The sequence below is a fragment of the Crinia signifera genome, chromosome 1, assembly GCF_055691185.1.
Source record: "Crinia signifera chromosome 1, ASM5569118v1, whole genome shotgun sequence".
NCBI classification, from domain to species: Eukaryota; Metazoa; Chordata; class Amphibia; order Anura; family Myobatrachidae; genus Crinia; species Crinia signifera.
Window position 1 is genome coordinate 435,573,932 of NC_139217.1, and position 24,886 is coordinate 435,598,817.

The window sequence follows — 24,886 nt, forward strand, 5'->3', positions numbered from 1 at the left end:
CAAAATTCATTGCCAACTTGTCAAGGTACTTCTCACCACTACTTACTAGTTGAGCGCTGAATAGCGTATATAATCTCTTTAAAATTTTATTTTATTTTAAAAACACCCACATGGATAGTAATTTAAGATGTAATTTTCTGGTATCAGTGTACACACCTAAAGATAGAGATGATCTTCGCTGTGGCCGAAGATTTGGATTTGTCGCCGGGATTTGAATTTGGCTTTGTCAACCAGCTGTGAACGGCTTTGGATTTGGATTTTTTTCAAAAATGGTAAGTTCATTCAATTTAGGCCAAGGTCTTCAGCAAGTTGGCTGGTTATTAACAAACGGTATCAGTATGGTGTATTGGGGTGCGGTACACACAAACAATAAAGAAGAATTTTTTTTTTTTAAGGCGCAGCTTGTATAACGCTGCGTGTAGGCAGAACAATCACACACATAACTTCTGACAGTATACTATGGGTGCAGTACACACAAACAATGAATTAAGAAGAGAAAAATTGATTTGTATTTTTTTACTTTAATATCTTAATTTGTTTTTATTGCGCAGCTTCTATAATGCTGCGTGGACGCAGAACAATCACACACGGAACTTCTGACAGTATACTATGGGTGCAGTAAACACAAAAAATGAGTAAAGAAGAGAAAAATTGAGAGTCTTTAAGGACCCCCTTTCACACTGACCAATTTCCTGGGTTGTTGTGCGATCATGTGCAATAACCCGGGAAATATTTGACAGTGTGAAAGGGGTATAAGAGGTGGTTACCGAGAGTTGACATTAGCGACTGCTGTGCACAGGAAGCAGTCATAGCGGTGGCAGCAAATCACTGCCCTCGCAAATTCCCTTATGGTTTTCTGGATGCAATAAATAAAACATTTAATTTATGATGCAGTGCAGTAGGAGATAAGAACTTCAAACACGACTCTCCCCAGGATCAGGGAGAGTAGGCAACTCTGCATGATAATCATGATGGTGTTGACAGAGAGAATTTATTTGCAAAGAGATTGAAAATGGCTCTGATGTCTTATAACCCTCGGTCAGTCTGCGCGGGTTACTCAAAAGGTCGATGATGGACAAGCATTGGATCTGATACGCATCCGGTGGGAGTCTCAATACAAATGCTGACATCTGACAGATTTTGATACATCTCCGAATCAAGTCCTGTGTTTGGTAGAATAAAATTGACCTAATTTAGCGTATCAAAATTACTATGGTTTTGTAAAACATTTTTAATTGTTGCTTCGATTGTTTTTGAAAAACAGCAACTAAGTTATTTCAGATTTGAAACGTGGCAGAGAAGAATGACTGAGCCGGCGGCAGACGGCAGTTAGTGAAAATGCAGCCAGATAGTTATTTAAATAGAACCATCGCCAATCACACAGACAAGCTTAATTCTAATGTAATGTGTGTAATAGCCTGGGCTTTGCCTATATGTGATAATGAATTTCTCTCCCATTAACTTGTTTCATTTGTTTCTACTTAGAAATATCCTTTGGTTAACTCACTTCAATGTGATTTTCTCTCACACAAAAAAAAGGTGAACCGAGATCTATTCCTCCTGCTTTACCCAATGAAATTTTAATCATGCCTGATCCAGCAGACTAATGCATTAATGAATGTCATATGCAGAGTGAATTATTCCTGTGCTGTGACAGCAGGGAGGTGGAGAGTGAGGCATCTTTGTCTAGGAGGAGAATCTATGCAAGTTCTGAGCATCTGCCACTAGATTCTCTTACCAGAATCTTATACAAAATGATTGATATAGTCCGAATTCTAATAGCAATTGGGATGACAATATTATAGATTTTACTTATTGTTTAATGGTTCAGTGTAAGAGACAACTTTTCGCAATAAGTGTTGGTGCTCACATTGTCTATTGTCCCTAATGAATGAAAATGCCATGTGTAGACAAGGCGGCTGTAGCACTGCTACTGTGGAGTATGGGTAAAAAACGGACATGGCCCTGGAACGTCGGACCGGACATCAAACCCTGCATTCCAGAGCTTGTAGTCAGTGGTCCTGGGGGTGTCCTGTCTGGGGCGGGGGCTGCCTGTGACAGTTGGCACCAGGGAGAGGAGTAGGGAGAGAATAAAGCCTTCCTGTATGGTCTGTAGCAAAAACCAGAACAGTCTGGACCACACGGGGAGGATGTAATTTCCACTTCCCCGTTTCCCTGGTGACAGCTGTCACAGGCATCCCCCCCAACAAGACACCCCCGGACCAGACACCCCCCAGACCGGACACTACAAGCTCTGGAATGCAGAGTTTGATGTCCTGTCAGGCTTTCCAGGGTCTTTTCTAGGTCCAGTTTTTACTTATACCCCTTTCACACCAGAAAATGCAGGGACCCACCCGGGAATATGGCCCAGGGATCATGCCGGGCCATTCCCGGGTTGGCCCCTTTCACACCAGAAAAGTCCCTGCATTTTCTGGTGTGTGAAGGGGGTGGGAAGGAGGTGGGGAGGAGGCCATCAGGAGGCGTGCTGGCGGTGGGCAGGCGGCTTGAGGGCGGGGGATGGCGTCAAGCACTCACCCCTGTTGCTGGTCCTCGGTATAGGCCGGGGATCCACACAGACAGCGGGCGCAGATGACAGGTCAGACCGCGTCAGTGAGGGCGCCAGAGAGCTGCGTAATTTTCATCCGCCGTCTTTCTTGTCATTTGCGCCTGCCACATGTGTGGATCCCCGGCCTGACAGCACACCAAGGACTGGCAACCCAGGTAAGTACTGGCAACGCAGCGTAGCGAGCCCGCAAGGGGCTTAGTTGCGCTCACCATGCTGTCTGAGTCCGGCCAGTCGGGATCCCGACGTCAGGATAATGACTGTCGGGATCCAGACTGATGGACCCCTATACCACACCTTCGCGGTTTATGCTGGATGGGATAGAACACCTACAATGCACAATGGTGGCTGCGGCACATATACTATAGAGAGTCAATGCCTTGGCATCAGCAGCAGAATGCTCTGGCTCATCAGTGAATATCGCCATGGAGCTGGTGCTATGTATAGAACTTTGGGGGTTATTCAGGTTGATTCGCAAGGCTGCGAATTCGCAGCCTTGCGAGTCCACCAAACCCCGCCCGGCGAACGCACGCCCCCCCCGCCGCCCCAGCAAAGTGCGGCTTCGCCCGCACAGCAGCGAATGGATGTTTTGCATAAACATCCATTCGCTTTGCTGGGGTGTCCGCCCACATCATTCGATGGTCGGTGACCATCGGATGATGTTTAGCGTGCACGCTTATATAAGTGACTTTTGAGTTACTTACATTTGCGTGCACGCTGGCGTGATATGGGCGGGCAGCTGACATCTGGTGATGTCAGCTACCCGGCCCACACACCCGCGTCATTGCCTCATTACCATGAGAACAACCAGCGTTCTCATGGAAACGCCCATGGAACGCTGGGCATTCCCATATGGTAATGGGGCAGCCCGGCGCTCCCCGCCCATCTCCGCCCCCCCCTCGCTGCCATGGGTGCGTGCATCCGGCGACCCGAAAGGTCGCCGTGGGTGCACGCACCATGCGCCTGCACATGCGCAGAAACACGCCTGTGCATGCGCAGACGCACAACATCGGTACTGCGTGCGAATGCACGCAGTACTGATGAAATCTGAATAAGGCCCTTTATATGATGATTACATGAGAGCTGTCTTATTTCTGCCTAAATTTGTCAAAATTGCTACCTATCAGGCCAATATGAGCCTAGTGGAATATTCAAATGGTGTGGCCCTTAATGATATACATGACAATTAGTAATAATAAAAAAATACAATTTATTAAACACAATAAATGATATACCGTAAATAAAATAAATGACGAAACAACCTCCCAGGGTTTTAAGAAAAATATATAATACATATATAATGCAAATATACAAATATAATGCACAATACCATTTTAATGGGATGTTATAGAAATACTAGCAGTGTATAATGGTTCTCATATCATTATTGTGAGGATTGAGTGCAGAGAGATGATTAGCAGGTAAGTTTTTGAATGTAAAAGTGAACGCTTAAATGCTAGTCTGGTGTATCATAGTCAGTACCGAAGTATGGCCACGAATTTGCAAGTGTGCTAATATTACCTATTGGCTCCCGGTCCAAACTGTCGGTGGTTTGCGACTCCCCTGCTAGTGAAAGCTCGCACGGCTAGCGGGGTGCTACTGACCTCAGTATGTCACTCAATGCTTCAGGAGGGTCAAGCCAATTGCTGCTGTACGCTCTCTGTATCTTAATGTCAGGGCTTTAATGTCTGCAGAGGATCCCGCTGCTGGTGTTGCTTTCCAGTCCAGCTATGCAAGTTGTACTGCTGATGGACAGCCTTCGTGCAGGTGTGCCAGGGCACAAAAGGGTGGTGGGCGAGAGGTCCTAGGCAGCACTGAGATCCTTGTTATCCTGAAAAGCGTTTTCGACGCACGCAGAGCAGCTTTTACAAAAGGGCACTTGCCCTGCTAGTATTTTTATAACATCCCATTAAAGTGGTATTGTGCATATCAGCATTTATATCAGTGGCAGTTTTTTCCTATGGGCTGCAGGGCTGCAGCCCCCCCCCCAGGAAAAATCCGCCACTGTCTCTGCCTAAAGTGAAGCCAGATGCAGTGTGTGAGACTGCACTGGCTTCACTGTGACTGGCAGTGACTTCCTATTGGAAGTCTGACCTGCCAGTACATTCAAGACATGCACGGCAGCCTCCAAAATGGGCTCTTTTGCGCAGTTTCGCGGACCATACTGCGAACCTGGGAACCCGATCAAGCCTCCGGGGGCTGCTGCAAAGGCAGCCCCCAGAGGCTTGGGTCAGCGCATGCACAGTATGTATGAAAGTACTGCGCATGCGCTGACCCCGTGCAGGGGACAGGGGTGTGCGCCTGCGCGGACTTCCGGGGATGGCGGCGGTGGGTGGGGACGGCAGCGGCAGTGTAGGGGGGGCCCTCATTGCGGCAGCCCCCCTCCTTTATAATGGTAAGAGCCGCCACTGATTTATATGTATAATTATTTTATTCTATACTCCCAGGAGATTGTTTCATCATTTATTTTAACTACAGTATATCAATTATTGTGTTCAATAAATCGTATCTTTTTATTATTACCAATAGTTTCTCATGTATATCATTAAGCGCCACACTATTTGAATATTCCTGTCTGTGTCCTTTTGGAGGTTGGCATTCCTCCCTTGTACCTGTAGTGGCTGCTGAGGTATTTATCACACAACCACTTATCCTAGCACTTTAAGACATTTTTGCTACTATATGAATCTAGTGTTACAGGGCGAGATTCTCTATTATTTTAGAGAATATGCGGTCATTAGAAATGCGGTGGCCGGCGATACTGGGCTGCAGATTTTAGAGAATCCCGCCCACAGTCTTTTGTGTATGATGTCAATATAAGCATTGCATAGCTTGTGGACACTGGACACCGACCTGACACGTGTGCTGCAAGCTCAAGTGATTTTGAATTAATACCTCATATTTTCTTTTTTCCCATACATACATATGTGCAATAATAATTAGCAATGCTGACAACTATGCAGCCAGCTTTGGGTTTTGTACTGTATTGTCATGCTCTAGTGCACTAATTAGGGCAGATAACAGTAGTGATGGGACCCAGGGGCTGTACGTCACTTTATCATGTTAGAACCCTTTTGAACTGGTGTTGCCACAAGTAGGGTTGCCACCTCTCCCGGACCCTAACCTCAACCCTCAAGGAGGCTTTTCAAGTTTCCCGGATTCTGGGATTCTCCCGGAATCCGGGTTTCTGGAAAAGCCTCCAGCCCTACATTGCCGCCTCTTCCCATCCCCAGTGTCCAGCACCATTGAATGCGCTGCTGCGCCTGTCAGGTCGGCCTCCGCAGCCTGGCAGACGCTGATATGTCATCATCTTGCGAGTATTTGCCTAAGCAAAACATACATACATATATATATATATATATATATATATAACAGATAAAACTTACAGTCAAGTGCGCCCTCCACCAGCCTCGCCTCCCGTCCAGGGTCCGGTGACATCATCTGTGTGCAACTGCAGTGACGACAGGCACCTCCCCGGGGGCGTGGCTACACTGAGGCTTCTGGTAACCATTACGCCGGCTGTTGTATACAATGGATACAGTACGTACTGCCCGGCTCTGTATTGCGTGCGCATCGCTGCCGGCCGGAGCCCCATGGGAATACCTGGCTTGGTCAGAGAGCCTCTGTGAAAACATAAATGCAAAAGAGTGAACACCATAACACAATGTAATGCAGCGAAGTGTCTATGGAACACGGGGAAGGCAAGGAATGTAAATGAATGCGAGGGAGGGAAGTGCACAACTCAGTCAGCAGGAGCATTGGCAATACATGATTACAGCCTCCTGGTCGTTGCCTGGGGTAACCTAAATGCGAGGGGGCCAATAAACCTAGAGCATGGCTTGAGGCGCTTAGTTGCCATGTGAGAACACTCCCGATTAACCAGTGGACACATAATATCATAGATACTATAAATACTGAGGTGAAATGGTGCAATAAAGGAAACTCACCAATTGTATGGTTGTTCCTGTGCGTGCGACCGTGAAGGCTGATAATTTCCAAAGGACATGATAGGGGAAAAAGGGGGGGCAAGAACAGTCCTAAGTCCAAAACAAAGGAGTCCACGATCAACTAGTCAGTTTATAAGGACATTTACAGAAATGCTGTGTATGATAGCATTTCATTGAGACCCTTCGGGTGCATCGTTTGTAGGGTGTGAATCCAATATGATTCCCTTTGGAGTAGGGTTCTTCCTCGGTCTCCACCTCTTCTGCTGGCCGGTATACGATCAATCATCTTCATTTTGATATTAGTGATGCTGTGGTGAGCGTCCCTCCAGTGACGGGCTACTGGGTGGTCTGCTGGTTTACCTTCTAAGGCTGCTTTAATGTGGGACCTACTGTATGCATCGCTAATCTTTCTTTTATTTGCCTTGTGGTCTTGCCAATATAGAGCATGCCACAGAGACATTTGATCTGATAGACCCCAAACTGACTGGAGCATGTTAAGGGGAATTTGATCGAGTACAGTTTGCCTGTGAGTGGGTGACTAAATTTGTCCACTATCTCCATGGTACTGCATGTGGCGCATCCTGTGCATCGATAGTTCCCTAGTTTGCGGGTTAGGAAGTGACTGAGTTTGTTGAGGCCCATGTTGGTAACATCATTGTGTAGTGTACTACGATGTCCTTTTTGTTCTTGCTTCTGCAATACGATGGAAGTATTCTAGTGCCTTTCAGTGACGGTAAGGAATTATCTTCAGTAATAATCGGCCAGATAGCCTTGGCTTGGCACATTAGGGTCGTGCTTGCAGTGGTATATTCTTGTGTCCATATGATGGTATTAAGTTCAGATGATGGGCTTTTTTCAACTAATGCTTCTTCTCGAGTCATCTGTAATGCCTTTATTTTGGCTTTCTGCAAGGTTTTGTGATGATAACCTCTTCAGAGAAATTTTAAGAGCATTAGGCCCATTTGTCTGCTGCCATCATCCGGGTCACTGCAAATTCTCCTCACTCTGAGGAATTGGGAGAAAGGTAACGATTTTTTTAGGGGCTCAGGATGGTGGCTTCTACCTTGAAGACAGGTGTTCCTGACGGTCGGTTTATAAAACATGGTGCTGGATAGGTGGCCAATTTCATCTTGGCAGATGATAAAAAAAGTGGGAGTCACAGGTAAGTTGGGACTCCCCCTTTTTTTAAGTGAAGCCTGTGGAACCGTTCTGCAGTCTTGCACTTGGATCCCAACAACTCTGGGGGATGAGAATCGACCCTTTGACAGCAAAGAGGTTCATATATATTTTTTGAAATAAGCATATTTCATGCTATTAGGATTTGCACATCTCATTTTATACACTTTTATAAATAAAAGTTTTTTTAAAGACAAAGATACCTTGATGAACGTTTCTCTCCGCGAATAATTGTGAGTACCGGTAAGCCAACCAAAGAAACCGTTTTATTGTGTTTTCATGTAAGTGAGGTACGCCTGACAACAGAAACCTCTTACCTAATTGAATATTAAAGAAACCCAGATAGGATTAACCTCGCTACACAATTGTGTAAGTGAGGTAGGAATCTCCTTACATCTGGGACAAGAATAATCTTTATCTTATAGGAAAATAAAATCTAATATTTTTCCTTGCAAACTTCTTGTTTTCACATACCCCATGAGGATACACGCATAGCATACAGAATAATGACAAGAGCGACAGAAGCAAGAAATTGGAAGCTAACTATACAAGATCTTGTGTTTAAGCTGGTGCAGCGCCATCATAATCACTAATCCCCCTTTTTTCCAAATGAAAAAAATAAAGATTGAAAAGTTGACTGACAGCGTGCCTGTGTATTGTACCCCACTACACTGACTGACAGTCTGTGCCCTCTGCACACTGATACAGCCTGCCTAACACACGACAACACCCCTCTGCACTGCACAAAACCCCTCTGCACAGCCCAACACCCCTCTGCTGCACAACACCCCTCTGCTGCACAACACCCCTCAGACCCCTGCTAGTAACACCCCAGACTACACTACAAAGCTGTGCGCAGCTTGTGGAAGCGTGTGACAAATGGCGCAGAATTCTCCACAGTCAATCACTACTAAGTGACACTGACAGTCTGTCTGGTAGGCATGGCTGCTGAGAGGGGGGTACTAAATAATGGGTGGTCTGGTCTGACCTCCCCTCCCTCCCAGGCGGGGGCAGCAGAAGCAGCGGTACTTATGTATTATCTGGGCTCCCATGTTAAATGCACCCCATTTTTTCATACCCCTACTATCCAACTACGCATGATTTTATATAGTGTGGCGAGCGCAGCGAGCCACCGTGCCCGAAGCGTGGCGAGGGGACGCGCTCTCATAAGAAAAACGGGAGCCCAGATATTACATAAGTACCGAAGCAGCAGCATGAGCTCTCATCGTATGAGAAGCTCATGCTGTCAGCACAGCACACATGCTGTATTGTGCTGTGCTGCAGAAATGCTGCTGAGGGTGATCACACTGTCCCCCAGATCGGCATCTGGTCGGAACCCGCTGCACATTGCCAGTGCAATGCAAAGGGAGCTCTTAACAAAAGAGCTGTCCTTTGCAATAATTATCATATACAGTATGTTAGTGCATATGTGATAATTATCTCTACGGTAGCCGGCGATGTGCACCGAAATGGGGGGCACTGATGTTAGTGCATCCCACCCTGATTCTCCTCGGACTACAACGTTACCACCTCCACTCACTAGGTCACGCTGTGCAGCTCTGCTACTGACTGTAAATAATGCTCTTCTGCTCTTCTCACACTGGCAGCAATAACAGACCCACACTGACCCTGTGCTAGTGCTTTTGTTACTGAGTCCTCTACTGGTTTCTTATAATCCGGTTGTAGATCATTTGGGCCTTGTGTGACTGAAGAATCCTTACACATTAACAGTGCGTGCCATCTAGCATACCCAAAGCACACTCTACACCTGGTACTTCGGTTTGAATGTGGACCCCATGGATGTTGCCCATAGCAACCAATCAGAAACCAATCAGATTCTACTTATTAATTATTTAGCACCTTCTAGAACAGTGATTTCAACCTTTTTACCTTGCGGTACACTAAATAAGATTTTAAAATTGCCAAGGCACGTCTATAGATCTTCTTCGGTTGCTGTATAACTGTACACGAATGTATGTTATGTATGTTATGTATGTTTTTTGGGATGGGGTTTGTTCAATGCCTTTTCAAATGTAACTTTAAAAAAAAAAACTTCAATAAAGATGAATTAAAAAAAAAAAAATGCCAAGGCACACCATGAGATCCCCAAAGGGCAAAACACATTGCCCCCCATCGGTAAAAAAAAAAAAAGAAGACCTTTGACCATATGAAAACCAATCACACTGGTCCCCACAGGTAACAAAAATAAAATACATTGGCCCTTTACATGAAAAGAAGAGACCAGTAAATAACAGTTGAACTGGTGGTGGCTGTAAACTGGTTTGGGCATCTCTAGATCTGGTGGCACACTTGAGAACAGCTCAAGGCATACTAGTGTACCACGGCGGTTGATAATAGATAGAATCTGATTGGTTCAATTGAACTCCCATCTTGGTAAAGTTACCCCATAGATTCACAATACCTTAGCTGTACAGATCTATGGCTAAGCAGCAGATGACATGAAGGCTTGGCAGTGGTTGGCAGAAAATGGCACAATAAACGAATATCAGTCACCTGGCAGTATGATCACTGGGCGAACCTGAACATTTTCATATCAGATCAGATTGCTGTGGGCCACGTGTACCGATTTTGAAGCATTTGTCTCCATCGTTAGCTTTTGAGCATAGAGCACTTACAAAAGAAAAACCTAATTAATGATCATTAGGTATCATTTGTCTGGAGGAAAGGTTCGGGCGATCAGCGCCTATTGTGTGCTGTCATGTATTACACGGCCTCTTTTAGGATTATGACCTTATCACCCGAACAAATCATTAATACAAAGGAATCCACCAAATATATTGCTTCTCCAAACCGTTTCAGAACTTTAATTAAGGTCACTGCAAATGATCTTGATTTACTCTCAATCTCCATTGATGGCTTTAAAGAACTCGTCAATATGGAGATAATGCGATTTCATTTGTTGAGCTTGGTAGTTTAGCACCAGAGCTGAGTTTTTCAACAAACAACATGAACATCTTGTTTGGCACATTATGCTTATTTGCTTACAGCTATACAAACATAGTTTTTTATAGATTTAACACAGATCATTTAAAGCACTGAGTTTGCAGTACTTGTGAATGGACAGACACCGTGTACAAATTCCCAGTTCCAGGCTCGTGGGAGCTGATTACATGAAAATGTGTGAGATATTATTTTATTCACACAAGCTCAGCATTTATTAACATAAACTACAATAAAGGGAAGTCGTACTGCTTGGAAATAAGAATAATCTTTTCAATATAAAAAAAAAAATGTTTGATTTGGTTAATTTAAAAAGAGAATGTTAAGAATTTATTCCCCAATTTCCCTCCAGAGAGGATGAGCTTTGGGTAAGTTTATTGTTCATAGAAAAGTGTGTGTTGCTGACTGGCGTTATTGCCAACTAGGGTCATGATAAGATATTATGGGCCAGATGTATCAAGCTTTCAAAAGTGATACAATGGAGAGTGATAAACAACCAGCCAATAGTGAGCGACTTAAGCAAATTAGCAGCCCAGCAATCAGGTCTGAATTACCCACAGAGACTCTTTGCCAACAGGCACCATGTTGACATCCTCGGAATCCCAACGTTTAGGCTTAGGTGCCGTCGGGAGGGTTAGAAACCAGATTCAACATGGATAGGGTAAGGCACTAGAAGGAAGGGTAGGGAATAGGGGCAAAATACTGGAATGCCGCTCCTTCATAACTCTGCACATATTACTGCTGGCCACACGTAGACTTGCTTCATTTCAGCATTCATCGTAACATACCGCACCCTGTTCCAGCACCTGTAACCTTACCTAAGTGATGTAATGATTGCACTGGTAAATCAGCGCCTGTTAATGTAGCTTTTTCACCTCTTACCCATGTTGTGTAGAGCAGAAAGACGCTTAATTACAACTAACGGAGGCTAGTTTAAAGATTATTAACGGAGGTTTCAGGTACTGAGGAATGTAATTTGTCTTACGCTATTCCACAGAGCTAAGTAAGACAGTATTCTCTTCTAGAACGCACATTGTTTGTTCTCGTACTTCATTTCCCCATCTACTGCTTCTCTCCTGGCAAAAGAATTATTATAAACATTACGTGCCTTTATGGTATAACATAAATGAAAACAGCCTGGCTAATTTAATTCAGATTTCTCTTTTATCATACATTGATTTATTTAGTACCATTAACAACATCACATTGTGGAATGCTTTTTCTTGCACAGGGAAAAGCAACAGTAATTAATCATTTTTATCATGCTCACATTAGAAATGTGTTTGCATTGAAATGTGCTCTTTACAATATGTTCGCTGTGCAGATACTCATCATTATCGTTCTCTCTCCCAGTCGGGTAATCCCCCAAAAGTGAGTTACTGAGCGCCTCCTGCATTCCTGTACTTTATTGTGCTGCTATGTGATTTACATTTTGTTACATTCAAAGACTGATTAAAGATCGCATTGGCCAGCAACTGATACCGGTTACGGTTTTACGTGATCATTGGTTGGTACCAACAGCTCCAAACCTTGCTACAGTATTAATACCTTTATTTGGACCGCTTATTGTTGTGTTTATACTACAGATTAAGCGGTCTATGTAGCCTATGTACAAAGCCTTGGGAGGAGATAACGAGGATGGAGATAAAAGACCAACCAACGAACAATTTTCAGCCTGTAACATGGCAATTAGAAGCTGATTGGCTGGTTCTTTCAAACATTTTGTACATAGACCCCTATGTTTGGATTTCGTAATGAAAGGAATGTAATAGGTGCATGATGATAAAGTGTGGATCATTAGGGGTCATTTGCCAAGGGAGAAGACAATGGTTGGGTAGGGCAAGAATGTAACGGCAAGTTTTGAGTCAACATTGAAGGATTAGAAGTTGTTGGAGGAGCTGGTTGGGATAAGTGCAGCAGTGGGATAAGTGGCAGCAGTTTTTGAAGCAGATGAGAGGCAAAGGGCAGAGGCAGAGGTAATGCTGGAGTGTTTCATAGAATGAGTTCCAAGTTGTGGGATCAATTGAAGGTGGGTAGGTGTAGGTGGAACTGACGAGAGTTTCCATGATGACAATGGGGTCATTTAATAGGTTGGAGGATAGGGATCTGAACTTGATTGCCAATAGGAAGAACAAAATAACTGGAATCCAGGCTTTATTTAAAGTGAATGTAGTCAGCTTCAGAGTGTGATTTTCAATATTGATGATCAGCAAAGCAGGAGTAGTTCTGTAAGTAACCAGTCAGTGTTGGGTACCAGGTTTGGGGTATGAAGTTGCTGTGGCTACTTTTTTAAAGGCTGCCATGAGTTTGGAATTATTATATACTGTATAATAACCAGCAACTTGCAGGCATCTGTGAGGTTCCAGCAAGTCTGCCCCATTTATTAAAGTGACAGTCATTTAAAAGGCAATGCCAACCTTAATCATAGCAACTATAAAACACTTGGCAGGCTAGCCAGAATCTCACCGATGCCTGTAAGTCCAATGTTACAGTATTATATATGCCCATAGATTGGGAAGCAGCATCAGAGTAGGACACGTAGGAGATATGAATGGGAGAAGCCCTCTGTAGTGGCTCATCAGTCTTCTAAAGGAGTAAACCCAGATTAAGTGCTGGATCTACACCAATAGCACCACCCCTCAATGTTATATCAGTATGAATCTCTCTGCAACCACTGGGCATGTGCAAGATTTTCCTTTTCTGGAAAATTCCATCCAAATTCTCTGTAGTCTTTTAAAAACCTTCCAGGACCCACACATGGAGAAAGCTGTAAGCTACAGACCTTTCAATCCCATCCTAGTGAAGAAAAAAGCTGACTTCGGAAATATATGCCAAGGTTCAATAAGCAGACATAAATTAGTGCTAATCACACATGTTAACTAAACAGAAACAGCAGTTAACTCAAAAATTAAGATGCTAATTATATGTAGAAATAATTTTAATTATAAAATGATTAACAGGAAGAATGTAGTTAGAAGATATGTGTAATTTATAATTAGTAAGTATTTAGCTACTGTAACCTTGTTAATTGACTACAATTTCAAGAATTCCTAATTTGTATTTATTTTATTCATTTTCTTAAATTTCCAAAAATGATCTTTCTCGTAGTCTCATAATACTGTAACAGGCTGCAATTAAGCAGAAATTCTGTCTCAGTCAGTGTCAGTAATTGGTATGTTCAGTACAAAAACTGTCAAGTACAGTATTTGAATATTGATCATTTTATGATTTGCAGTGTTTTTATCATTTTGTATTGCATTTTTGATATTAAAAAAAATTGTTTTGCAGAATGATATGGCATACACATTTACAAAACCTGGATACTGACAGAGTAATACAATCTACTCAAAAAGGATTTCTGTATATTTTTAATTGATGAACCCTATTCCATTGTTTACAGTTTTGACTGAAGGGTTTACTGGCGCTTGTTCATGGTTTATGGAATTTTGGGCTTAGGTATCCCCCATTTTAAGGATCGTTTTCCTCGACTTCTGGAGAACGCTCTCATAATACAATGTCAAATTTGCAATTCTTTAGTGAATATCTACTGTTTCATTACCTTGAAACTGAACACAAAAATAAAGTGCTTATCCTAAAATATTTACTTATTGAGCGTGCTTTCAAAGTACTTACAGTATACATGTGATGAATGCATACATACTGGTTTTGAACTTAGCTGTCCTCAGCTTTTCAATGTATTTTCAATGTCTTTGCTTATGGGTGACTCTTAATAAAATTCCATTATATGTTTAAAGAAAAACAATACAATCATCTTTTTGATTATAGTCATTTACTCCCACTGTAGCCTTGTACCCAGTATGTACGATCAAGCACGTTTAGTAAATAATGGATATGTTATGCAGCTAGATAATCTTTGTTCCCCTAAGTATTTGCCTATCTTGCCTACATAATTTATATAATTAGTATATACTATATATATATATATATATATATATATATATATATATATATATATATATATATATATATATATATATATATATACCACTCCAAGAAATGATTGGCACTCAGGAGGCAATTTCAGCAGAATAAAACGGATGTGTATTAGGCTAAGCTTTCGGGGTTTGACCCCCTTCGTCAGAGCACAATCCTACGTTTTATTCTGCTGAAATTGCCTCCTGAGTGCCAATCATTTCTTGGAGTGGTATATGATTGCTGTTGGGGCACCGGGGCCCGTTGTTTGCATTTACTCTTTCGAGTGCCGGCAGGTTTGGAACTTTATATATATATATATATACAAATACAGGGACTCAACACTCTCCATAATGAACTAACTCACCTTAGTATACAGGTATATATATTATATATATTAGAGAGAGAGAGAGAGAACAGGGGAACGGCACTCACAGGATTGCAGTTCTTAGGGGATCACATGCCCACATATTGGAGGTCATTCTGCTCTGTTCTCATTGTTGCAAATTTGCAATATACGCTTATGCGCATGTGCAGCCCATCTGTGCGAGCGGATGCGGCAACTTGTATAGTTGCTGGTCCTTTTGCACGGATCAGTGCGGGCGGGGGGTGTGGGGCAGCGGACATTGGTTGCCCCCATGGGAACACCCAGCATTTCATGGACATTCACATGAAAACTCTGGGCGTTCCCATGGTAATTGAAGACAAAAACTCCTTAAAAATGGCTGCTGCATCCCATTAAAATAATGAGAAATAGAGGTAAAATAGTTCTATTTTAATATATAGGCAAGTTGACTACACCAGTGCTTCTCATATGCTGCTATTTGCTGGCGTGACATTTGGACCGCGGCCATGGGGGTGCGGGCAGTGGCGGAACTCCCGGAGGCAATTGAGTCATGTGCCGCCGGGCGCCAGCCTCAAAGGGGGCACTGGCTCCATTGCCTCCGAGTCCCAATGTTCCGCTGATCAGCCCTTGATTTAGTGGTGCTGGTGGGGATGCCCCCCACCCCTTGTTGTATGCAGTCAGTGGCCGCGAAGCGGCACCGCGCAGCGCCCCCCTCCCCTGATCCACCCTGTCACCTGTGATGTCGCTGGCTGCTCACTGCTCCGTGGAAGGGCCTGACATCCGCCTGAGCTAGTGAGAGCCAGCGAAAAGCGACGATGAGCCAGGAGGGAGGCAGGCCACAGCCAGCGCGGGTGAGCGAGCCACTGATGCAGCAGTAAGCCAGGACCTGGGAGCCGGGTAAGAGACGCTGCAGTGGCAGCCAGTGAGCCGAGGTTTAGACACATATTTTATATAGCGTCTCTCTCACCTGCCGGGTCACCGCTGGACTCTCCCTTCACCAGGCATCCATAGAGTGCACCTGGCTCCCCCCTTCTGCCAGGACCACGCTGGCTCCCCCCTTGCCGGGCGTCAACATTTTGTGCACCTGGCTTTCCCCTGCTCTTGTTTGGTCCCCGCTGGCTCTCCCCCCCCCCCCTCGCCGGGCGTCTTCATGTACTGCGCCCGGCTCTTGCCTGCTACCACCGACTTTCCCCTTCCCTTCTGCTGCACTGGATACTCTCGCAGGGCGTCCGCAGGCAAGATGAATGCTAGCGCCCCTCCAAGCCCCATACGTGTATGTATATGTATAAAAATATGTTGGGAGTTTTGGGGGGGGGGGGGGGCACCAGCATTCATCTTGCCTCCGGGCCCCTGGGATGAACTTACGCCACTGGGTGCGGGTGTGAGTGCAGCTCTGTTTGGTGTCACACCACTAACACCCGGGTGTGGCCCACACCCCCTTTATGATGTCACTGGTGCCCGCATAGGGCCCAGCAGGTTCCAAAGGGCCCCATAAACATATCCTGGCCATCTAAAACGTTCCCATAGGAGCATTGTACAACTACAATGTGCCATCACGAAATCACCTGCCCACACTCCCAAAGTCTGATGTTCTTTAATCGGATAAAAAAATGTTTAGACACACAAAATGGCTTCAATCGCTGTATGTGGGTAGTCAGGTATTAAGCCTACTTCCAAAAGCCCTAGAGCCTATTTCAGATTTGTACGCAATGATGATGTTCATGTAACTGAGCATTTACCAGTAGGCTGTGCATGCACTATAGTGATATGGATTGTTGGAGCGGAGCCCCAAACTGGTATCTTGCAAAGGCCCCTAGGACCCCATGCCTAAACCCACCTCTGCTCTTGACTCCAACTCCCCTTTGCCCCCCATGTCCAATCCCTGGCTTAATCCTGTTGGTTACAGCTCTGCAACATCGCTCACATCAGGCCGTTTCTCTCTGAAGCGTGACTAAACTTATTATTCACTTATTAGTAATCCTACGGTTTAATTACTGGCCTCCCATGCTACCCGCTTGCTCACCTGTGTCAGAAACCGCGGTGTGCGTTCGCATCTGCGACCGCATTCCTTACCCGTACGCTGGTGCATCCTGCGACGCAGGTCCTTGTCCTGCGCTGTCCCTGGGTATTCTCCATAGCAGGATCTGTGTGACATAACTCTGGAGTCTGCATGGGCGCCGCCATGACACTTGCAGTCACATGACTTTGTCCTCCAGTGGATTGCCTGTGACCTTGTTGCTCTGACCTGTGCACTGACTCATGTGACCAAAGGTGTGCACAGGTACTTCCTGGACTTAATTGCTGCTGCAGCTTGCAGCCAATCACAGACCAGCTGGGGGGATATAGGTAAGGCCTCTGGCCCATTACCCCTGCCTTGAACAACTAGTCTTAATCCTGTGTGCTACCAGGAGTCAGCGTTCTAGGCTCCAGATTCCCTTGTTCCTGAGTACCTGTGTTCCTGAGTAATCTGCTACAGCTGCTGTTGATTCCTGAAAGCTCCCTGGACACCCTTCACCTGCCAGGTCATCTTCCAGCAACTGCCAGCAAGTTTGCATTGCCCTTAAAGGGCCATCACCACTTTCAACACCCAAGTCGACACAGGTGTCAACACTTCATACAAATCCAGCAGTTCCCTGACTGCCGACTTCCAAGCAGTTCCCAGACTGTCGACATTCCAGCAGTTTCCAGGCCATTCATCGGTTACGATTCTCCACGACCAGAGACACTCACAGTCCATCTCCTGTGCTAGGCTAGTCAGGTGTGGGAACTCAGGTCAGAGGGTCGCGACCTCACCACCGAACGCAGCGGAGTCCAAACCCCCTTGCGGGGGTCCCGGGTGAAGACCGTCGGTGGTGTTAGACTCCGCGCCTCTTATCAGAGTCACGTCAATTCCCCACCTGGCTGCGTCCGCAGTTCCCATGCCCTAAGAACCCTCCATACCTCAAACCACCTGCATTCCAGTACCCAGCATCCTCCACTGGCTCACTGCTGCCACAGCCGGGTACACCAGTGACCCGAGGCCTGACAACCTGCAGTCAGTACTCAACTCTGCAAGTCAACTTTAGACTTATGTTCCTCTCCCTCTTCTTCCAAGCCCCTTTAAGAAAATCTACAGAATCCTCTTCAAACTCCTCACCCTCACATACAAGGCTCTCTCTAACTCAGGGGTGGGCAATTATTTCAGCTGGGGGGCCACTCAACAATTCCAGTAAATATTTGAGGGCGGCACACAAAATATCTTTTATATACAATACCAATCGCAAAAAAAAATAAAAAGCTGTAATATTGTTATCAAGAATATTTTTTTAAACATTTTACAAGACAAACAGAATAAGAAAATTAACAACAACAACAATATATAAACAATAAATGTCTATAATGAGCCATTACGTTACACATTATGCCACATGGAAGGAGACAAAATTCATATTACGTCACATGGAATTAGCCAAAATTCCTATTATGCCACAAGGTATGAGCCCAGATTCCGATTACGCCACACCGAATGACGCAAAATTCTGTTATGGGATGGGAGGGGGAAGGGGGTATTTTTCCAATTGTAACTTCATCCCAGTTGCTGCCTGAGTTTTGTGCACCCTGCTATGTGGCTCAGCTGTCACTCAGTTGACAGCTGTCACTCAGGGAAGCAGGGAGCCAGGTGCGCAGTGCCACAGATCAGATCCATAATAAAGATCAGAACTGTGGCAGCAGGGGGCCCTGTCAGACGCAAAAGTTATGCGGCGCCGCTGAGGAAATCCCACCTGGCTGCCCCCCTGTGGAGTACAAATCATGTCCTCAGCGGTGCCGCGGGCCAGGCAAGATCGGGTCGCGGGCTTTATGTTGCCTACCCCTACTCTAACTCCACTGCTCCCTACATCTCCAACCTCAGTTCCCTACACTTCTTTTCAGACTTTTTCAGTTTGCTAATGATCATTGCCTCTCCTCTACTCTAGTGACTGCATCCCATTGAGGTACCCATCTACATAATCCAGTACCTAGGCCGCACTCCCTACCTCCCGCCTCATGTCCTGGCTATCCCTGCCATGCTCATTTCTTGCCTTAAGGCCTCTTTGCCAGCACCTCATATTGCCTGTCTGTCTTCCTCTAGACCAGTGGTTCCCAAACTTTTTGAATCACGGCACCCTACAGTATCAGAATATTTTTCACGTCACCCCTAGGCAAAAAAGTTTGTTACTGAGAGTTTCAGAAAAAAAAATATTAAATTAAATAAACTGGGAATACATTTTATCCTTAGGTTCATTTATGTGGCGAGGAACATGATTCACTTCTGTTTGCCCACATATTTTATAACTGGAAGCCACAAGCTTCCAGTTATAAAATGTAATAATAATAATTATAATAATAATAATAATAATAATAATAATAATAATTCCTCTTTAGAATTCCTGCTTTTTGCCTCCTACCTCCATTAAGAACAAGAGAAAAAAATAAATGTAAGGAAAAATGCATATAAATATTGCATGAAACAGTGAATATAAAAATATTCTCACGTGGGTAAATGATGTATTAATTTACCCATGTGAGAATAATTACAAATAATGAGTATTTAGGTGAATTATCTGATATTTAGTTATTTGTACCCATGACAGTGTATGTCTATCAGGAAAGTTATTATGAATGAATATCATGCCTAATAGTGTATCGCTGATCCCACAGCATTGCACTATGGGACTCAACTAATCATTAGCTCACTAAGTTTAGAAGAAAATATGTTTGCAGCATATAAAGTGCACTAATTGCGTGCCAGAAGCATGAAATTAACATTTTGCTTAATGACTGATTCATGTAAGTTGCATTTACTGTAGATATTTGGGCCTCATTCCGGGATACTGTAGCAGCAAATAAAAAAAAATAAAGGAGCAAACAAGGAGAATTTGTGTTTACACTGAAATTTCAAATGAAACTAAAGCATGTACCTTCCCATTTCTAAATCTCTGCATGTTACATCTGCCCCACCTGCAGCACAGCATAGTTTTACTCAGGTGCAATATGCTCATTTTTTCCCCCTCCTTATTTGATTTGCTCCAAATCAGCATCCTTGGGGGCTGCAGTGCAAACCAAAATAACCAGAGGGGTGCCTGATAAAACAAAAACCTAACTGTACCTGCATATATTTATATTTTTTTAATATCAGGGGCCATCAGTTTTCGCGTAAGCTCCCCAGGGAACAGCACCATGTATAACAGCAGCATCAGATGAGACAGAGCAATCAGCACCTCCCTCCTGTATCTGCTCTCCCCCAGACTCCCATTGGCTAGTTACACAGGAGGAGGGGTGGTGTTGTCTTAAAGGAGAGAGGCGCTAATTGCGGGTTATGTTTTATCCGTCGCCCCACTGCTTAATTAGGTTTGTGTGGCAGCTCCGGTGCTGATCCTAATTCTGAATCAGGACTATTAGTAATTTAGACATTCAAGGGTTAACATGAGCCTTATACTTAGAAATGGAAAAAAAGATAATTTTGTCATAAAATGTATAAATATATATAAAAATGCAAATTACATTCTGTCATCATAGAGGAGGGTAAATGCATAGCTTTTCTATAAAGGGGTACGTATGTGCAGTACATCTGGGTTCCTAAGTACTGGTGCAGTCAGGGGCATAACCAGAACTTTGTGGGCCTCTGTCCCAATGATGCTTGAAAGATACCTCACCTCAGCAGTTATTAATGCATACCTCCCACAATTTGTATAATCCACCGGTGGGCCGTTTGCGAAATTTGTCAAGGGGGGCCTACATATTGCATAGTCCTGTGAGGCCAAGCCCCCATTTTGCCTCTTTGGGGACATGGCCAGAGGCTCTGTGAGCTTCTAGCCATGCCCCGAGCCCCTCTGGCTGTGGGAATAGATGCTGATGAGGGGTGATAAGGGGTGACAAGGAACTCCCCCCCCCCCACCCCCCACCTGGACACTGCCGCCCCCGGGAGGTATGATTAATGTAATCACCCATAGTAGTGCTCTAGTAAATGTAATGCCCAAAAGTAGTGAACTTGTCTATTTTATGAACTATCATAGTTCCCTAGTTTACACTATTTCATATTGTAGGTCTGCCAGCACACATTATGCCACACAGTACCCACAATAACCATTTTGACTTGCAGAATTCCCAGATCAAGTTATGCCACCTTACAGTCCCCCAGTTGATATTATGCCACATTAGTGTCTCCATTTTTTTTAAATACATTTTTTATTCTACTGAAGCATTAAAATATAACATTACAATTGAAGTAAATGTAACATGTCAATCATTGTCCAAAAGTCAAGGCAGAGGTTGTTTTTTGAAGAGCCTATCTCAGAGTCAGGCATCGGAAGTACCTAAGGGGTTCAAAATTGGGAATGGCTGTAATGGGTGATTAGATTGAGTGTATCTATATACTGTATATAAAAGGCTAACGACTCCTCACCTCTATGAGGTAAAGTACCGCCATTGACCACTAGAGGCCACTCGATGGACCAAATTACTCCTTTGTTTGCTAAAAGATGTCATAACAGAAAGTGAAAGCAATTTTTGCAATGATACTGATCTGTTTCAAACTTGATGGTATGGAGAGACGAAGCTGTGAAGACTGAGTTTGGAGGTAGGAGCAGAAATGGGGGTGGAGAGTTTGGGGGCTAAAACTGTCACAGCTCAAAGGGAAAGTAAAAACGGTCACAGCTCAAAGGAAAGCACATTGCACACGCCGTCATTTTGACAGGCTTTTAACTAGTACTTATTATCAGCCATGCTACCAGTTTCTTCAATCATGCTAGATTTTCCTGGAATAATTTAATTGTTCATAGTTTTCCAAATTAAATTTGAGAATAAGAATTATTTTTCTTTCAATGGGAATATTGTACAAGGTTAGCAACTGGATAAGCTCTTTTAAAGAAAATTAATGCGGAAAACAATATTTATATGAATTTCCATTTGATTAAAGGGCAACGCTCCAGTCACACATGCATCCCATGCATACATTAGCTAATGTTGGGCTCCCCCTAATCCAAGAGAAGGCTTAAGCTTAATTGTGACAAGAGCACTACAGGCCATCAATAACTCTTCTGCTCTACAGAGTCCTCCAGCTCCGAGTCCTGCAAAAGGGATTTAATGTTAATTTGGTTGCACTAATAGTAATTGTTCTTCTAATGTTTATTATTAAATCCAATTCACCCTCTCAGGTGGCCCCTTAAGGTATATTCTGAAATCCTCACTTATAAAAGAAAAAAAGTTTAAAGTATTACATACAAATGTAAAAATTGTCTTAACTATTGTGTTAACTGGTTAAGTTCAGGACCAGGGGCTCCCCCTGCCCCTGGTCCCGAAGTTTTAGGTGATGCAAGGGCTAGCTGGTAACAGAGGCAAATCAGGATTTGAAAAGGGGGTTCCAGGTAATATATATATATATATATATATATATATATATATATATAAAAACAAGGGGAATACCCCAATCTGCGCCCAATTGACCTGAAGCAGCAACTCTGACGGATCCCCTGTTTGGCGGGACCCAGGGTTTTTAGAGATGAAGAAAAAGAAAAGTTCAGAGTGCGCTATAAGAGACTAATAAACATATAATAAAATATTTTTATTTATAAAAGGTTTACCCTTTGGGAATAATATTGTATATATACAAAGTAAAAAGCAAGTATACAATTCAATACAATTCAATACAATACAGGGTACTTGTGTACTTTCATGGCGCCAGTGTACTTTCACGGCGCCAGTGTACTTTCACGGCGCCAGTCCCTTTGTGTCTCTGTCCCCTTGCGGGGCTTGCTGCGCTCGCCCATGCTATGGGCTCGGTGGCTCGCCGCGCTAATCAACTCCATGCCAACGTGGATAGTGGGGGTACGAACTATCCACGTTGGCATGGAGTTTACAGCCCCGCAGCTGGACACAGACGCACGCCATGCTGGCGCCGTGAAACTACCCAAGTACCCAATACAGTTTTGTGTGTGGTTCTTTCACAGTATATGATCAAGCATTTGTGTCAGGCCCAATGCGTTTCGTCAACATGGTGACTTCATCAGGGGTGTATAACAATTTGAAATGAATGATACATAAAGTGGTAGAAGGAAGTGTCTCCTTTTTAAGAGTTTTTATGAGACAGAGGTCCAATAGAGAATCCAATTTAACCGAAGATCCTCGGGAAAAATGAATTCACAAAAACAGGAAACTGATACTCAGCTCAATGCAAATGTTCGCAGGTATTCAGATATCAGCAGACAAATAGTAGCTCTGTGGGGATGTGTGAAGCTGGGATCCAAAGCTGGAACGATCTGGGAATTTTTTCATTATAGCAGGAGCTGAGCCAGGAGGAGCGTGGGGACCGTTCACCGGCGACAAGTAGCAGCGGCGGCAAGCGGCAACAGGGGTAAGGAAGGGGGGCGCCAAAAATTCCCAGCAGGGGGCGCTGTATTTGTGGTAACTGGAACTAAATATGTGCAAGAAAATGATTGCTTGGTATTTAAATTCAGTATCTGAGATAGTACACAAACTTTGTTTCATGTCTTGAAACCTTGTTTTGTGCACAAATAAAATATATGTGTGTGTATTCCATGTGTTTGATGTGTTTGTGCAACATAAATACAAGATACCTCAAGATACATCATTGAAATATAAAAATATTCTGAAATATGGAATAATCTGTTATCCAAAATTCTTCTGGTCCTGAGCATTTTGGATAAGGGATACTCATCCTGTATATATAAAGTGCCTCATAATAGTACCCTTAGTAATGCCCCCTTAGTAGTTGTACATTCAGTAGTTCCCCCTTAGTATAGATTCCATCACAGTAATTGTGCCCTGGCAGCTCATTAGTTCCCCCTAAGTAGACATACCCTTTCGTTTTCTGCAGCCCCATAAAATTAGACAGCCTGTTCGTTCCCCCTTTAGTTTGTCCATACCTCCCAACTGTCCCGCTTATCGCAGGAACGTCCCAGTATTTTGGTACGTTCCCGTGTCCCTCCCGTGTCCGGCGGTGTCCCGCGGTGGGGGGGGGGCAGTTGGGAGTCCCCCCCTGTAGTCTGTGAATAGACGCTGTGTGCATGCGCACAGCGTCTATTCTTTCAGGCAGAGAGGCTGGGGGCTGGCCAGCAGCTTACAGAGCTGCTGGGCATGCCCCCACAGTGGTGGAAAATGGAGGTGTGGTCTCACAGCAGCGACGCACATATAGACCACACCCCCTTTTCAACAGGCCATGCCCCTCAAAATTCACCAAGTTCTGTCCCGCCCCAGTCTCCTCCAATGTTGGCAGGTATGGTTTGTCCACACCCTGCAGCCCCTATAGCTCATCCCTCTGTAGTTTGTCCTTCTCCCCTCTCTGCAGACAGCACGGACACATCCCTGCTGTCTGACTTTCACATGCCGAATAAAGATGGCGCCGGAGCTGGAACTTATATAGAGATCCGGTCTCGCGAGAATCCGACATGGGATGATGACGTTTTGGACTCGGAAAAATGGTGGGACCCATTAAACTCCTCGGATCCGGCCCCGCTCATCTCTACTTATTATAATGCCCACATACATTGGGGTTAAGAAATAACTGCTTGCCAGCAAGATTGGAACAAGACCACAGCATATACAGCAGACCGACATAGATGGACCAGGGGGAGACACTGCCGCTTAGCTGCAGTCCAAGGACTTCAGACCGAGTGCTCTCACCGCCACGTCAGGAGTCAGCTGGAGGATTGCTGGAGCGAGCATCAAATGCTTTCTTCTCCGTGCCGCCACATGCGAGTGGATGTGTGTGCGAGATCATCCACTCACCTGCTAGTGCAGGGATTCGTTCAGCAGGGGGAGCATTCTGCGGGGCTCACTAGGCAGAGAACGTACGCAGCCTAGCAAACAGGTCTGAATCAGGCCCTACGTGCACTGCCACAAGTCTGGTACCAAGTTGTGCCTGTGTATGGCCTCACTAGCGCAATCTGTGCATGGTTCTGTTTAAAAAAGGGTGTACAAGTAAAA

At 44.4% G+C, this 24,886-nt stretch overlaps 1 long non-coding RNA gene across 2 annotated transcripts in view; it reads right to left on the reverse strand.

The window, feature by feature from the left end:
• Window positions 1-592: 592 nt before the first annotated feature.
• LOC146031911 (uncharacterized) overlaps window positions 593-24,886 on the reverse strand; it is a 51,818-nt gene continuing 27,524 nt past the window's right edge. For both annotated transcript variants that reach the window (XR_014457368.1, XR_014457374.1), the window contains exons 3-4: window positions 5,950-6,186; window positions 593-1,163 (exon numbers count right to left, since the gene is read on the reverse strand). This is a non-coding gene — a long non-coding RNA (uncharacterized LOC146031911). The remainder of the gene's footprint in view (window positions 1,164-5,949; window positions 6,187-24,886) is intronic.